This window comes from Zalophus californianus, chromosome 1 (genome assembly GCF_009762305.2).
Source record: "Zalophus californianus isolate mZalCal1 chromosome 1, mZalCal1.pri.v2, whole genome shotgun sequence".
NCBI classification, from domain to species: Eukaryota; Metazoa; Chordata; class Mammalia; order Carnivora; family Otariidae; genus Zalophus; species Zalophus californianus.
In genome coordinates this window covers 44,926,650-44,942,885 of record NC_045595.1, presented here as the reverse complement: position 1 = coordinate 44,942,885, position 16,236 = coordinate 44,926,650, and positions in this window count along the sequence as shown.

Here is a 16,236-nt window from a genome sequence, read left to right as displayed (position 1 = left end):
CCGCGGCGCCTTCCTTTCTACCACCCGGGTAGAAGCAGAGCGCGGTTTAGCCACGCCTCTGAATCCAGAGTACGCCGCCGGCAGTGCTCCTGGGGAGTTCGAGGCACCAGGGTCTTTTCTTTCTTTTAAGTACATCTCCCTACACCTCTCTTGCCCTGAGGTGGTCAGACGCCCATCTGCGTTGCATGCCCGTGTGATCTTGCGCAAGTGTCACTCTTTTCCTTTGTAGAATGAGACTGTCAGTAAAACCTATTACAGGGGGTTGCCAGGCTTTAATGTCATGTTACTTCCCAGCAAGGAGGGAATGCTCAGTGAGTGTTATTACTCTTGCCTTTCCTCAAGACCTAAGCAGAGGGTTTCAGACACACAAGTTCTAAATTTAAGCCCTCTAGTTCGTTAAAATTACTGGGCATATTTTATTTTCCCACCTGGTTTTTGTGAAGTCTGAAGGCTATTGCAGCTGCAAAATGAAGAACTTGGATTTGATTCAGTTCTTTCGTTTTTTCCAAGGCTGAGAAGAGTAAATAAAGTAGCAAAGGAGTAGGAGCAAAGCCCTAGATCCTTAAAAAGGGACACTTCCAATTAATTTGCCAATTATCTTTAAAAAAAATAAAAAAATCAGGGCACGTGGGTGGCTCAGTAAGTTAAGCGTCTGCCTTTGGCTCAGGTCATGATCCCAGGGTCCTGGGATGGAGCCCTGCGGTTGGACTCCCTGAGTCAGCTTTGTCCCTCTGCCCTTCCACCGGCTCATGTACATACTCTCTCGCTCTCTCTCAAATAAAATCTTTAAAAATAAAATAGAATCTGCATCATATGTTTTCATTAAGTGTAGTCTTAATAGCACTGTAATTCCCCTAAAATTTTCCTGGGAAAATTCATGTGCCATAGTATTTCTGTGGTTTCCAATGATCAGCCCTCTTAGCTTCAGGGCTATTAGGTATCCCACTTTGAGAAGAACAGGCCTAGTTTCCCAAGTTGCTGTTCAGAGGCCAAGCATTATATTTCTTCATGTGGCAATGAATATATTCATATATCCTAATTAGCCTGTGCAAGAAAAAAAAGAGAATTCAAAGTGAAAGAGCATAGCACTACAGAAATAAGACATTAACAGGATAATAGAAGACATTATGGACAATTTTACTGACAATTTGACACTGAGGATGAAATGGGCAAATTCTTTGAAATATACATCAAAACTGAAACAGGATGAAATTTAAAAATCTAAATAGTCCTTTACTATTAAAGAAATTGAAATTTGTTCAACTTCCCACAAAGATAATTCCAGGCCCAAATGGTTTTAGTGGTCAAATTTATCAACCGCTTAAGGAAGAAATAACACCAATCTTCCATAATTTTTGTTCAGAAAATAGAGTAGGAAACATTTATCCTCTAATTTGGGGCCAGCATGACAACTGATAACCTGAAATAGATAATAACCAAAAAAGGATTTATACATCAATATCCACATGAACCTAGAAACATATATTTAATGAAATACCAGCAAACCAAATCCAGCAAACTGGATTTTGATCAAGTTTGGTTTATCCCAGGAATGCAAGATAGATTTAATATTTAAAACCCAATCATTGTTATTCACCCTATTAGCAGACTAAAAAAGAAGACTGTATGATCATCCCAATAGGTGCAGAAAAAGCACTTAAATTCCACACTTATTAATGACTATAACTCTCAGAAAACTAAGATCATGGAACACTACATCAAAAACTAGCAATGTGTTGTATGGTGACTAACAAAATTAAGTTAAAAAAATAAAATTAAGAAAAAAAGAAAGAAAACTAAGATTAGGAGACATCCTTAATCTGGTAAAGGGCATCTATGAAAAATGTACAGCTGCCATCATACTTAATAGTAAAATATTGACTACTTTTCCTCTAATATCAGGAACAAAGATGCCCAGTCTCATAAATTCTTTTCAATATTTTACCATAGTTCATAAACATTAACATGAGAAAAAGAAATAAAAGATGTCATAATCAGGAAAGAAGCGACACTGTCTTTTCAGATGACATAATGGTTTGCATAGGAATCGACAAAACTACCTGAATAAGTGGATCTAGAGGTCTTAGGATTCAAGGTTAATAATTTAAAAACAAACGTATTTTTATTCAGTGGCAGCAAATATAAATAAGTTTTAATATTTTAAAGATTTTATTTATTTAACAGCGCACAAGCGAGCGGGGATGAGCACAAGCAGGGGGAGCAGGAGACAGAGAAGCAGGCTCCCCACTGAGCAGGGAGCCCGATGCGGGACTGGATCCCAGGACCCTGGGATCATGACCTGAGCTGAAGGTAGACACTTAACCAACTGAGCCACCCAGGCGCCCCAATAAGTTTTAATTTTAAAGCATTTTTTTAAAAGATTTTATTTATTTGACCGAGAGAGACACAGCGAGAGAGGGAACACAGCAGGGGGAGTGGGAGAGGGGGAAGCAGGCTTCCCGCTGAGCAGGGAGCCCAATGCGGGGCTCAATCCCTGGACCCCAAGATCATGACCTGAGCCGAAGGCAGACGCTTAATGACTGAGCCACCCAGGCACCCCAGTAAGTTTTAATTTTAATAATAGCTTTAAGTATAGAGATACAGGTTATAATATAGAAACAAATGTAGCACAAGAAGTTATATGGTTAGCAACCAATCATGTAAAGACAGGCAACATCATCACTTATTAGGGAAATACAAATTGAAGCCACGGTGAGATGCCATTACATACCTATTAGAATGTTCCAATCAAAAACCTGGGATTATCAAGTGCTGCCAACAATGTAGATCAACTGGAACTCATACACTGTTGATAAGAATATAAACTGCTACAACTACTGTGGAAAACATTTTGGCAGTTTCTGATAAAGTTATCTCTACTCTTAATATACAACCCAGCAAACCTACTGCTTGATATTTAATGGAGAGAAAAGAAAACTTACGTTCACATTTAAAAATGTATGTGGGGACACCTGGGTGGCTCAGTCGGTTACATGTCTGACTTTTGATTTCAGCTCAGGTCTTAATCTCAGGGCCATGAGTTCAAGTCCTGTGTTGGGTTCCATGCTGAGCATGGAGCCTACTTAAAAAAAAAAAAAAAAAAAAAAAAAAGGGTATGCGAATGGTAGTAGTAGACTTACTGATAATCATCCAAACTTGGAAATAAGCCAAATTTCCTCCAACAGATGTATGGGTAAGTAAACTGTGGTACATCCATACAAAGGAATATCACTTAGCAATATAAAAGAGTTAACTCCTGATATATATCTAAATCTAAAATAAAGAAAGCCAGACTCAGTTGGCTACATAATGATTCTATTCATAAGACATCCTGGAAGAGGCAAAATTATAGAGACATAAAAGAGCCCAGTTGCCAGAGGGAACAGCAGATGGAAGGAGGGGCTCACTACAAAGTGGCGTGAGTGAAATTTGGGGGGTGATGGAATGCTTCTATATCTTGATGGTGGTGGTGAGTGCATGACTGTGTCTGTCAAAACACATGAACAGTACACTAAAAAGGATAAACTTTCCTTTATGTAAATTATACCTGAAAAAACCTGACCAACTATTTTCTTTCCTTATATTAGCCAAAACTAGAACATGAAAGTTTAAAGATATATATTTAAAAAGGCTCTCAAGAAATGCTTATTCAAATAAATTCAACTATTAAAGCATTTCCATATGAAGGTAGAATGAAGAACTTTGAGGCCATTAAACTAAAGCGGAAGAGAACTCTGTAGACAGATGCTGCTCAACCTTCTCCCCAGGACAATGGTGAGAACAACCAAAGCAATACAAAGTCCTTTCTGCTGCACACAAGAGGTTTACTATTATCTCTTAGTATAGACCCATCCTGAGGGAAATAGAATTTTACCTGCAAAGGAACTGACATTTATTACACGGAACTCCTACAGGAAGTATTCTTATTGTATATTATCTACCCCTAAGTAAATATGAACAGAGGGGACTGTTAGGTAGGGCAAGTTTCCATTATACTATAGAAACACCACTGCCGTGAGTAGTATTCTGCAGTTAGAATGCAACATATTAAAAAGTAAAGAAAATTAGATAAAAACAGCTTAGAATTATTTATTGTATATACAAACTTCAAGTCTTAGTTACCAATGCTGGTTTGAAAACCCATTAATGTTGGTTGGTATGCACTTCAGTGCTGGCTAAAGACTCCCTCAGGACTGGACAGCTTTCAACTTTCTTCAGAGTGGATCAGATTTTTTTATTCCAGTTTATACATCTAGTAGCCAAAATGTGGCTCCCAAATGTTCAGTTGTCTCTGTTCATCTAAGTTTTGGTTGTGTTCCTTTAAAACTGAATCATCTCTGCAAATCAGAGAGAAGTGACAGACTATGTGAAACAGTTGTGAATGCAATGCTGTTTTCATCCATCCATCCATCCATCCAATATTTGTTTAGTGTCTACTGTGTGTCCATGGCATGTGTGAATGCTCACAGTAATAAGTCTACATAGTAATTTATACTATTCTTAGAACGCTGACAAGCATCGTATTCTTATTAATCCTCAGGAACATGCAATGAGGTATTTTCCAATGAGAAAACATAAGCACAGAGAGGTTAATTTGTCTAAGGTCACACAGGTAGTGAGGAGCACACACAGAATTCAACTCAAACATTCCGACTCAAGATCACTAGAGTACTCTGATGAAGCTTAAGAAGCAGGCAGGACAAGATCCTGCAGGGCTGGGCACCTCACATGGTGACACTTGAACTTCATTTTAATGGTAATACTAAAGAATTGAAGGTTTTTTAGGCAGGAGTTTTCATAAACCTACTGTATTTTCGTGTGACTAGTCTGGCTGTAGCATGGAAAATGGGTGGAAAGGCCTGGTACATAAACTTATTTTCTTCCAGTTCTGGAGGTCACAAATCTAACATGAGTCCAACAGGCCTGCATTCCCTCCAGAGGCACTTGGGGAGAATCTGTGTTTGTTTTCTTTTTGGTCCTTTCCAGCTTTGAGAGCTTCCCTCCCTCCATCTTCAAAGCCAGCAAACATAACATCTTTTCTTTCTGACCTTTTTGCTACCTCCTTATATGGATCTCTGTGATTACACTGAGCCCCTTGGATAATCCTGGATAACCTCCCCATTGAAAGATCCTCACCTTAATTACATCTGAAAATAAGGTGATATGTTTGCAAGCTCTAGGAATTAGGAGGTGCACATCTTTGGGGGGGCTCATTATTCAGCCCTTCAAGTGCATGGTTTCGTGGGTAGGGGGATAGGAAGACGTGGGAACACCAAGGATTATCATGTGACAAAACAACTGGTTAATCAACTTGGGATAATAACTCTGTCGACCTTAATGCTGATACTTTCTCCATTTCTTCCTGTTTCTGGTTTTAGGCAGAGGCTTCGATTTCAAGTAAAAACACATGGCTGACCAGAGGTAAAAACCATTAAAAAGCAGAGTGGTAACCCTGAGATCAGAGGTCCCCACCCCACCGGCCAGCACCCAACTCCAGGACCTATGGCATCAGTGTCCTTAAAACATCACTACTCCAAAGAGCATCTGCATTTTGAAATAGGACAGAGAAAGGAGAATAATGCTTCCTATAAAGATAAGATTTTGTAATAGCATTTTAGGCCCCTTGAGGAAGATATCTGAAGCAACATTCAGACAAGTCAGATAAAAACATAATTTTGGCCTAATTTTAATATTCTGCAATTTGGGAGTTGATGGTTAAACCTCAAACCCCTCCCCCAACCCTTTTTGGGGGGTAAGCAACACTGAGTAATTTGTTTAAAAGACATGTTCTGTTTCAAGAATGTCTTCTTTCTTCGAAACAACAAAAAGTACCTCTTTGAAGGAAAAGTCATTCACTCGTTTTGTTCTCATAAAAGTTTAATAGAAGCCAACTAAAGTTTAAGATCTCCCAGAGGACAAATAAAGAGATTTCTCAGAAAATGTAGAATCGCAATTTTCATTGGTGCGAGGGGATTTTACACACAAATGCAATTTTATTTTACATTTAAAAGAGATAAGTAAATAGACAAATCAATTTTAGCTGTTCTGAAATTTCATACTGGGTCATTAATTTTAAAAGATGGGACTTCAATAATAGTTAAAAGAACAGAGGCCCAAGGGTAAAGACTGAGAATAATCACCTTCAAAATTGACTTATCAGCAGCCTCAGATCAGAACCAAGAGTCTAAACCAGCTTTCTTGTGATGTTCTCCATTGCATTTCTACCTTAAAATAATCATATGGAATTCCCTATCGTAACAACACAAACTCCCTCTTCTTTTCTTAAAACTGGATACTCTGATGGATTCTGATAAAACCAAGATAGATCAAATTAAGACCTGCCCTCGCATCTAGTGGTGGAGATAGAGATATAAAATACTATTCAGTACAGTATAGTCTCAGCTGCAGAATGAACACTCCCTTGGGAGAAAGAGTAGAGTTGGAGAGGTCTTCCCATTGGAAATGATATTCAGACTTCACCTGAAATAATGGGAAGTTTCTCAAGAGGTATCTCTTTCCCCCACCACCACCAAGTAGGAGACTTAGTCCTTGTTAAGTACTTGTTACACTGTTTCTCTTAAAATAATTATGACAATTACACAAGTGTTGCCATTGTGGGCAATGTGACTCTGGGGAGCATCACAACCAAACTTGTGATGTCTGAGTTTCAGTTTATTCATCTGCAAAATAGGTTTATAGGATTGTGATATGATAATGTGTATAAAGCAATTGACAGCCCCAGGCATGAGGTAAGTTACCTCCTGATTGAAATAGAATACTAATTTACCTTAATAAAGTAAGCTTAATTATATAATTTATTTGTTTCCACATGCTGGTTGATTTCCTGTATCTGGCTTTGCAAGTAAAGAATTGGTCCCTGCAAAATTATTTTGTAATATGTAGTTACAACAAACCATTATGTTGTACACCAATTTATATAATGTTATACGTCAATCTTATCTCAATACAAGTGAAAAAATAATGCAAGCAAGAGTAAAAAGAAGAACTGGTTATTAACAACTCAAGATGCTTAAGCTCCTGGGATTCTTTTTTGAATAAAGATATGCTTTTAATTTTAGCTATACATGGTAAACTACACATTGATTTTATACTGGAATTGTTCTAATAACTACCTAGGATTCTATTTAAATCCTGTTAGGGCATCTTTTAAAAAAAATAACAGTTTTAATGAGATTATTCACATCATAAACTTCACCTATATGAAGTATATAACTCAATGATTTTTAGCTTACCCTCTGAGAAACCCCACCACCATCAGCAGTCACTTCTCATTTTGCCCACACTCCCCCTACCCAGCCCTAGGCAGTCACTAATATACTTTCTATCTCTACGAATTTGCCTATTCTAGACATTTCTTATAAGTGGAATCATAAAATATGTGGTCTTTTGTGAACTGGCTTCTTTTACTTAGCTTCAGGCTTTCAATGACCATCCATGTTCTAACATGTGTGGGTTCTTCGTTTCTTTTCACTGCTTAATAACATTCCATTGCATGGATATTTATTTTATTTTTTAAAGAGAGACAGTGAGCAAGTGAGTGTGGGGGGGGGGGGCACTGAGGCGGGGAGAAAAAGAATCTTCAAGGATACTCCCCACTGAACACGGAGCCTGACCCGGGAGCTTGATCTCAGAACGCTGATTTCATGACCTGAGCTGAAACCAAGAGTTGGACAGGTTAACCAACTGAGCTGCCCAGACGTCCATCCATTGCATGGATATACCACATATTCTTTATCATTGGTTGACAGGCATTTGTGCTATTTCCACTTTTTGGCTATTATGAATAATGTTGCTATGAACATTCAGATATAAATTTTTGTGCAGATATAGATTGTCAATTCTTTTGGGTATTTGCCTAGGAATGAAATTGCTGATTCATATAGTAATTCTATGTTTAACCTTCTGAGAAACTGCCAGACTGTTTTCCAACGCATCTGTACCATTTCACATTCCCACCAGCAGTGGGAACCAACAGGTTCCACTCAGAACCTTTGAGGGTTCTAATTTCTCCACATCTTCAACAACACTATTAGTTGTCTTTTTTATTTTAACCATCCTAGTGGATGAGAAGAGGTATCTCCTCGTGGTTTTGATTTGCATTTTTCCAATGGATGATGTTGAACAGCTTTTCATGTACTTGCTGCTTATTGGGGCGTCTACTTTGGAGACATGTCCATTCAAATCTTTTGTCCATTTTTCATGGGGGTATTTATCTTTTCATTGGTGAGTTGTCAGATTTCCTCTTTTTCCTGGTTACAAGTCCCTTACCAGATATGTAATTTGTAAATATTTTCTTCCATTCAGTGGGTTGTCTTCACTTTCTTTCTGGTGTCCTTTGCAGCACAAAAGCTTTTAATTCTACTGAAGTCCAATATATCTACCTTTTCTTTCATTGCTTTTGGATCATGTTCAAGGAACCACTGCCTAATGTGAGGTCACTAAGATTTATGCCTATGTTTTCTTCTGAGTTTTAGAGTTTTAGTTCTCACTTTTAAGTTTTGATTTCCTTGGAGTTAATTTTTGTATGTGGTATGAGGTAGGGGTTGAACACCGTTTTTTTTTTTTTTTTTTTGCATATTTATATGCCATTTGTTAAAAAAAAAGCTGTTCCTTTCTCCATTGAATTATTTTGGCATCCTTGTCAAGAATCCATCAATCATAAATGTGAGAGTTTATTTCTGGATTCTCAGTTCTACCCCATTAATCTGTGTATCTCTAATACTTTATTTTTCCCTGCATTTATACAGAATAAGATATTTGTATATATAGGAGCATAAGAAGAAAATTAAGGGACATGGAAATCCCACTGCAGTAGATGAGCCATTGGTTCCAATTTTTCACTGCCCTCTAGCAGTTGCACACATCCACACCTTTATCATGGCCTTACCATGGTGGGGGGAGTAGACTGTGGCTGGGTCTACTTGACTCTGCGTGTGGCCATGTCATCTGTTCTGATTCTTGGGATGTCAGTGAATGTGACATAAGGAGATACATGAAATGGGCTTGCACAGTTGGTCCTGTTCTCTTGCACGTTTGCTATCACCATAAAAAGAATCCGCCTTGGGTAGCCGTTGGTTCCAAGAGAATGACAGATGTTGAGAATACACGTGATCCCACTGTGATCTGGAGCCCAGCCAAATTTAGCCAGAGTCTAGTCAAAACTCAGACACTTGGGCAAGAAATAAATGCTTATCATTATTTGCCACTGCAGTGTCTCTGGGTGGTTGTTCTGCAACAATAACTAATAACCTACTACTTAGAGATAATCGCTCCTATCGGTTTGCTCTTTTGATCAAAAATGAGATTATGAAAAAAATCTACATATGTATACTTGCTCTATTGTTTTTGCTTAACATTTTTCTGTAATACCCTGTATTATTAAAAGTTCTTGATAAACGTTGCTTTTATTATCTACATATTTCAACCTTTGAAAGTTATCTTTCTCGCAACCATTCCCAAATTATTTTTCCTATTACAAGTAAAGGTATAATGAATTTCACTCTTTTTCTCTCATATAAATCTTGGTATCCATTTCACATTTCCATGGAATGGATTTCTATTTATAGACACATATAGTAAGCTCCTGTAACCAGAGTCCAAGATGGAACCACTGAATCCTGAGTTCCTTCCTGTTACCCTATTCATATTTTCACCTATACTATTTGGCTGAACCCAGATTGCTTTTCTTCTAAAAGATACAGGCAAATTTGATTTTATTTAAAAAAAAAAAACAATTTGGGGGATTCTTCCAGCATGTTCCATTATACTATCTTTGGACATTTACAGTTTATTCTAAAGAAGAAAACCGTTGCCACAAAAAGTAAACTATAAAAAAACCATCATTGTCCTTCAGGCTACAGTGGAAATAGGACATGGAGACAAAATACAAGTGTATTTTTAAAATTATTAAGAAAGCTGAAAAAAGATCATATATCCAAGAATATGGTATCCAGGGTAGTAGCCAGATCTAATTGTCTTTATGTCCTTAACAGTGCCTGGCACTGTGCACAGCTGCATTCAATAAACGCTTGAGTAAAAGAATATAAGAAATAGAATGTGAAAGCAGACTCTGAGGCCAGAAATTATGGCCCTCACAATGATCAATAACTATTTTTTAGGGTTTCTATAGTGACAAGTATGCTACACCTAAAATTAGATGTGTGGAACGTCCAAGGGTAGGTCAGAGGCTGATGCTTTATCTCAACTTTTCTGGGTGCTTCTTAGCAAATAAATGGATCTCTGTTCCCTCTGTCACTTCCCATTTCCCCGGGAAAATCGCATTTTTTTCAGGTCATCCAATAATGACTGATCCAGTTTGGCAACTGCTACAACGGATACCTTAAGAACCCCACTCAATGTTCTTACACATTACCTATACTGAGCCTCCTGGAAGTCTCATTCAGGGTACCTGTGGTTCCTCATCTTGCAAACAGAACTGATCTCACCTGGCAATTGCCTCCAGGCCCTTGCTCCCCCTCCTTCCACTTTGGCTTCTCAGAGACCATTGTCACTCAGCTCCTGGGGCTAAGAGTGGAGGTCCCCTTACAAAAGCAATGACTAGTACGTGGCTCAGATGCTTAGTACAATAAGTGCTATTTTTTTTAAGATTTTATTTATCTGAGAAATAGTGAGAGAGAGAGAGAGAGAGAGAGAGAGAGAGAGAGCACGCACACAGAGCGAGAGGGAGAAGCAGACTCCCCGCTGAGCTGGGGGCCCGACATGGGGCTCGATCCCAGGACCCTGGGATCATGACCTAAGTGGAAGGCTTAGCCAACTGAGGCACCCAGGCACCCCAGTAAGTGCTATTCTTATCCATTCACACCCTAGGCCACGTGTTTTTAATTAGCTTTGCTAGTCAGTCACCTCAAAATTTCTAGACAGAAATGGAACAAAATAAAGGAAAATGCAATTCGGTTTACTTCAATTAAAGCATACTGAGGACAGCAGAGGTGCTCTGCTGGAACATGAGAGTTGACAGGAAGGAGAAGGTCCTGGGCCATGCCCACAGACCCAACTGGCACTGTCTGTCACAATTTGTACAGGATGAGCCAGGCTACAGTTCCCAGCAGTTTATCACACTCAGAAGCTCTCCCTGCCCCTGGCACACACAAGTATTTGCAGGTGCAGGACCTGCTTGCAAAGAAGAGAAAGGCTAAGGCATTCTCTTAAGACTGAGAAGTGCTGCTAACGCTCAGAAGGCAGAGAGACTTATTCCTCACACTCCATTCTTCTTGTCCTCGCATGAGCCTGGCGCTGTGTGGGTGACAGAGGCGCAATGCATACATACCTTAACTGAATGGAGCATGTAAAGAACACACAAAGGCAGTGATTGAGAGTACCCACAGAAAACTTGACCTTGTCACCCAGGAGTAAATGTGACTTTCAGCTCCAGAACAGAGCCAAACATCTTGAAAGAGAATGAAAATGCAGATGAGACCGTTATCAGATAGTGGCTATCTGGACAAGAGAGATCCTTTCATTTTATTCATTGGGGAGCTGCTGTTGAGGGTCATCCATAACTGCTCTTACAAATGCTCCTGGATATGTGCTTAGAGAAGCTCTGTTGCCATCCCATGGTAAAGCAAACTGCCTGTGAGTTTGTAACCATTACAGCTGTGATGATGAAACAGTAAAGAAGAACCGCCTCTAAGTCAAAAAGTACACCCAGAGATAAGATTCATTTTCAATGCCCTTGCAGCTGCTCCTGATGGCATGGCCACCACACTTCTCAGTAAGTGGGGATCCAAGGCTGATTCATCGCAAAGTGAGCAAATGCCTTTTTTTTTTTTTTTCTCTAAGATCACCCAGTGCTCCACCTCCTAAGAATTTCATTACATGGGGAAAGGGGGGGAGGATGGGGAAAGGGAGAAATAGTGATTTCTAAATATATGGCAAATTTTTAAATAAAAAGGGGAAACAAAACCCTAACTATAATTAGCAGGGGCAGAACTAATAATGGTGCTATAAAACGTCTATCAGACAGGTCATATCAATTCTGGGTATAGCATTCTATTCTTGTGTCCTAGTAACTCAGCTAAGTAACTGAGGAGGGCAAATCCATGGCTAGGTGAGTCGTATTAACAAGACACCTACGGTTTTTGTTGACCCTTATATAGGGGACTGGTTTGCCATTGCTGCAGATACTTTAGGGATTAAAAGGAAAATATATACTCTGCCAAGATTTCTTAGAAAATACCTGAGATTAGAAAACAGGGTGTAGCAGTTAATGAAATATCTTGGTGAGGGCATTTGAGAGTTAATTAAGAAAGCTACAAATTAAGGAACAACAGCAAAAAGGAGATGATTGCACTGCATCTAACTGGAGGCATTCTGCTTTTTGTCTCTCCTGGGAGTTCTGGGATTTTTCAAGATTGTTTGACTTGATACGAGATGTACAATAATTTGAAGTATCTAAAACATAAATAGCTGAAATCTCACTTGGTTTTGTTAATTATTTACCCAAAGCAACATAAATTTATTTTATATATACAGGAGAAATGAATTGAATGAAAAATTAAAAAAAAAATCCCTCAGTACCCCCATGAGCCTAACATTCATAAACACGTGAAAAGTGACCGCTTTTATAGCCATATTGATTAATGTATTTGATACTCAATTTAATGGATTATCATGCCAAAAATTTCATTACCAGGTACAATTTTTATTTTGCCTGAAAGGTTACGTCCTCTTTTGTAGTTATTGAAAGATATATTAAGGTATGTAGCTATTTGTTAAAAGTTTGCCTTTCAAAACATAATGAAGATTTGGAAATCAAATCACCTCATTTGTTTTCATTACGTGAAATGCTACTTGGGGAAATTTTTAGGCAAGGTACCAAATGTATCACACACACCCCCCAAACGGACCAGGCTTATTAATATTCCCCCCCACCTCCTGTGCTCTGGTCTATCTCATCCCCATGCTAGGTTTTACCCTGCAGAACTGGACTTGGTAAGGGTAGCATATTAATTTGCCTCTATTCTATACAGGGCCAGGCACGTTTAGCACCTGCTCTGTGCCTGACACTGTGCTAGGTGCTGGGGCTGCAGCCAAATGCACGGACAGGATGGATCTGGTCCTGGCCCTCTGATATTGAGCACGGTCGTTGGAAACAAGAGGATCACCAGAGGCAGGTATGCCCCGGAATGGGGGAAGCACAGATGCGGGATGGCAAATCATACCATGTGGGATTAGCTGGGAGACATTTAACCACCATTGGAAGATTAGCAGCAAAGTCCTTCTTCCTTCATTTTCCCAATGAAGCAGCATTCCTACCTTGGCTAAAGATTGTTTATGAATGTATAGGGCAACATTTTGAATCCATGACTTATATTTTATGACTATTTCAGAAAGTTGACCAAAATCCAGGAATAGTAAGAAAAAATTGCATGCATTATATATGGTCCTTATCACTTATTTATATTTTTAGGAAGCTTGCACAGGTTTTCATTTGGGGGGTAATACAATATACCTAAATGCTAAACGTGTCATTTGCATTTTACACCTTGGGTTATTTATTTATTCTTCATCCCTCAAGAGATGAGTTTTATTGCTGATTACGCTGTACAGGAAAAAAAAAGAGGAAGTAAAAAAGCAAACTCTTTACTTTTAAGAGCCTAACAGAGCATGAATCCTCCCAGTTGCTTTTCAATTTCTGTGCACTGAGGTTGAGTCTGGAACTAGATGTCACCAAAAGTGACTCAAAAAATGCTCTAAAAACAGGGTTGCATATACAGCTTTGGTTATAAAACAAATGCCCCAGGCAAAAAAAAAATAAGTTGAAAAGAAAAAAAAAAGGGGAAAATATTCTTAAGTCTGAACTTCGGTAGAATTTGACCAATTCTTAGGAACACTGGGGAAATCCATTGCCAATTGCCAAAACTTTACCCAACTTTCTACAAACATATATAGTGCAAGAGGTTGTGCTCCTGTTTTCTCCCAAATTTCCAATATAACACTTAACCAGAAGGCAGATTCTTTGAGGGCACTCAAGGAATTTTAGGTAAACTCAGCGAAATGTCACATGAACAAGTAGCCTATAATATCTCTAAGAAACTGAGTTTGTTTTGTGATGACTGTAAGTAGGCCCATGTTTGCTTTATTCTGCTTAGTTTGAATGTTATCTTAACAACTTGATATCTTTCTTGCAGATTTTAATTGGTAGCCATGAGAAGTAGTTGATCCTATTGTCATTTTGATATGTATTTTTTTAAGCTAGAGAAGTAGCTAGCTCTATTCTTGTCCAGTGAAAGGTCGCACAGTTGACATCTATTTAACAATATACCCTTGGATTAAAAACATGGCCCAGAGAGATTTGGGTTGTTTTTCCAACAGTGGTAATTGTTCTGCCTGAGACCAGAAATAATAAGGGATCATGGACAAAGGCTGGAGGAGCTTTCAGGGAACAGAGCAGACAATGACCAGGATTAGAGGAAACACGGGTCAACTGCCAAAGCTCCAGTAATGCCCAGTCCGGGAGGGAATTTATCTGGCTCACAAAAAATTGTCAGTCTCACTAATATTCTGACTTCTATTTGAATATCTTGTGTCGTCTAGAGGACACCTAATTTTGTTGTGTCGCCTTTTTGAATGGAAAATATCACAATGAGATGTGAAAAAAACTGTATGGCTGTTTTATAGCAAAAAAGAAATTAATCATTGAAAAAGTTCTGAGTGACTGAATACAAAACATAATTCCATTTTCAGCAGCTATGATGTCGGAATACGTAACAAATTCTACGGGAGGGTGCTTGGTTATGTAAAATACTCAATTATTCCCCCACTTAGATATTCAACAGTTTTATCTCTTCGATTACTTAACTTCGAAGGACAAATAAGTGTTTGGTCATAAAATACTATTTACTTTGCCAGTCAGTACAAGTCACTAGGGAATATCAATCTTGCATTTTTTTTTCCCTGACCTAGAATTCCTCTTAATGACCATTAGTGCAAAGTTAGAGCATATATAACATCATTTCAGGAAATGCTGATGTTTCAAAGACATGACCTTCTTGCAGAGGAAACTGTCTTTATTGTTATTTGTTAAGGGTTTTTTTTTTTTTTTTTGTATCTTTGCTTCTTAGGTTCAGCAAATTACTAATGTTTCCCTTTAACTCCTTAACATTCTTGTTGAAAAATTTTAGAGTATTAAAATATCTGCTTTTATTGTCCTTGTCATTTTTAAAATTCTGTTTCTACACAATGTGGGACCAGAGTAAGAGAAAATTATTTTTATCAAAAGTAGCACAATTCTGATTAGCAATACTTAAGCTTATTTGAAAAAGAAATTGAATGATTTGTATGATGTTGCTACCTTCTATATTGTGATATTTTACTAATTTCATTACAAAGTTAAGAGTGATAGTAGTAAGGTAAGTAATAAGTTGGTTAAATAGTGAGCTAAAAAATAATAAGAATTTTTTTTTTTTTTTTGCCATTTGGCCAAAAGTCTTTCTGTGGTTACCATTATATTTGCTAAATACCAGCCCATTTGCATAAATTTTAAAAAAATATTGTACTTTACATAATCCCTATACCCAATGTGGGCCTCAAACTCATGACCCCGAGGCCAAGAATCACATGCTCTTCCAACTGAGACAGCTGGGCGCCCCTTTTTAAATAAATTTTTAAACTGAAAACTAGAAGTCATTTATATTAGTACAGAACACAGGCTTCGGTGTTGGTAAATCCAAGATTGGGTCCAAATTCCATTTTCTACGAGTTGTTTGATCTTTGGAAAATTATTTAAGCTTTCAGACTCCTTTTCTTCATTGCCAGTTGGGTAATAACCATGTGGACCATGCACTGAATCAAAGCGGGGGGGTGGGGCATGAGAACTAAAAGGAAGAACTGCTTTGTAAAAGCCAGAAGAGCACACAACACAACACGGAGAAGCTGTGAACATTCTTCGTTCCTTAAAATCCAGTCCATGTGAAAAATGCCTTTCAATATCTTCAGATATTGAAACCCTCAAGATTTCTAATCGATAATTCCCAACAAGGGATCCACTCCCTTCTTCGACAACGTGTCAACAAGATGCTGACGTTAACAACCACACTTTCCAGACTGCCATGCTGAGTTATTATAACATTACTACTCTAGCTTCAGTTTCATTGTCCAGTTGTTTCAAGTAGGTAGCAAGACCGTGTTTATTTTCCTCAGGCCTGTAACTATGTTTTTAATTCCTTTGATGGCCCGCCCCTATTTGGATTCATC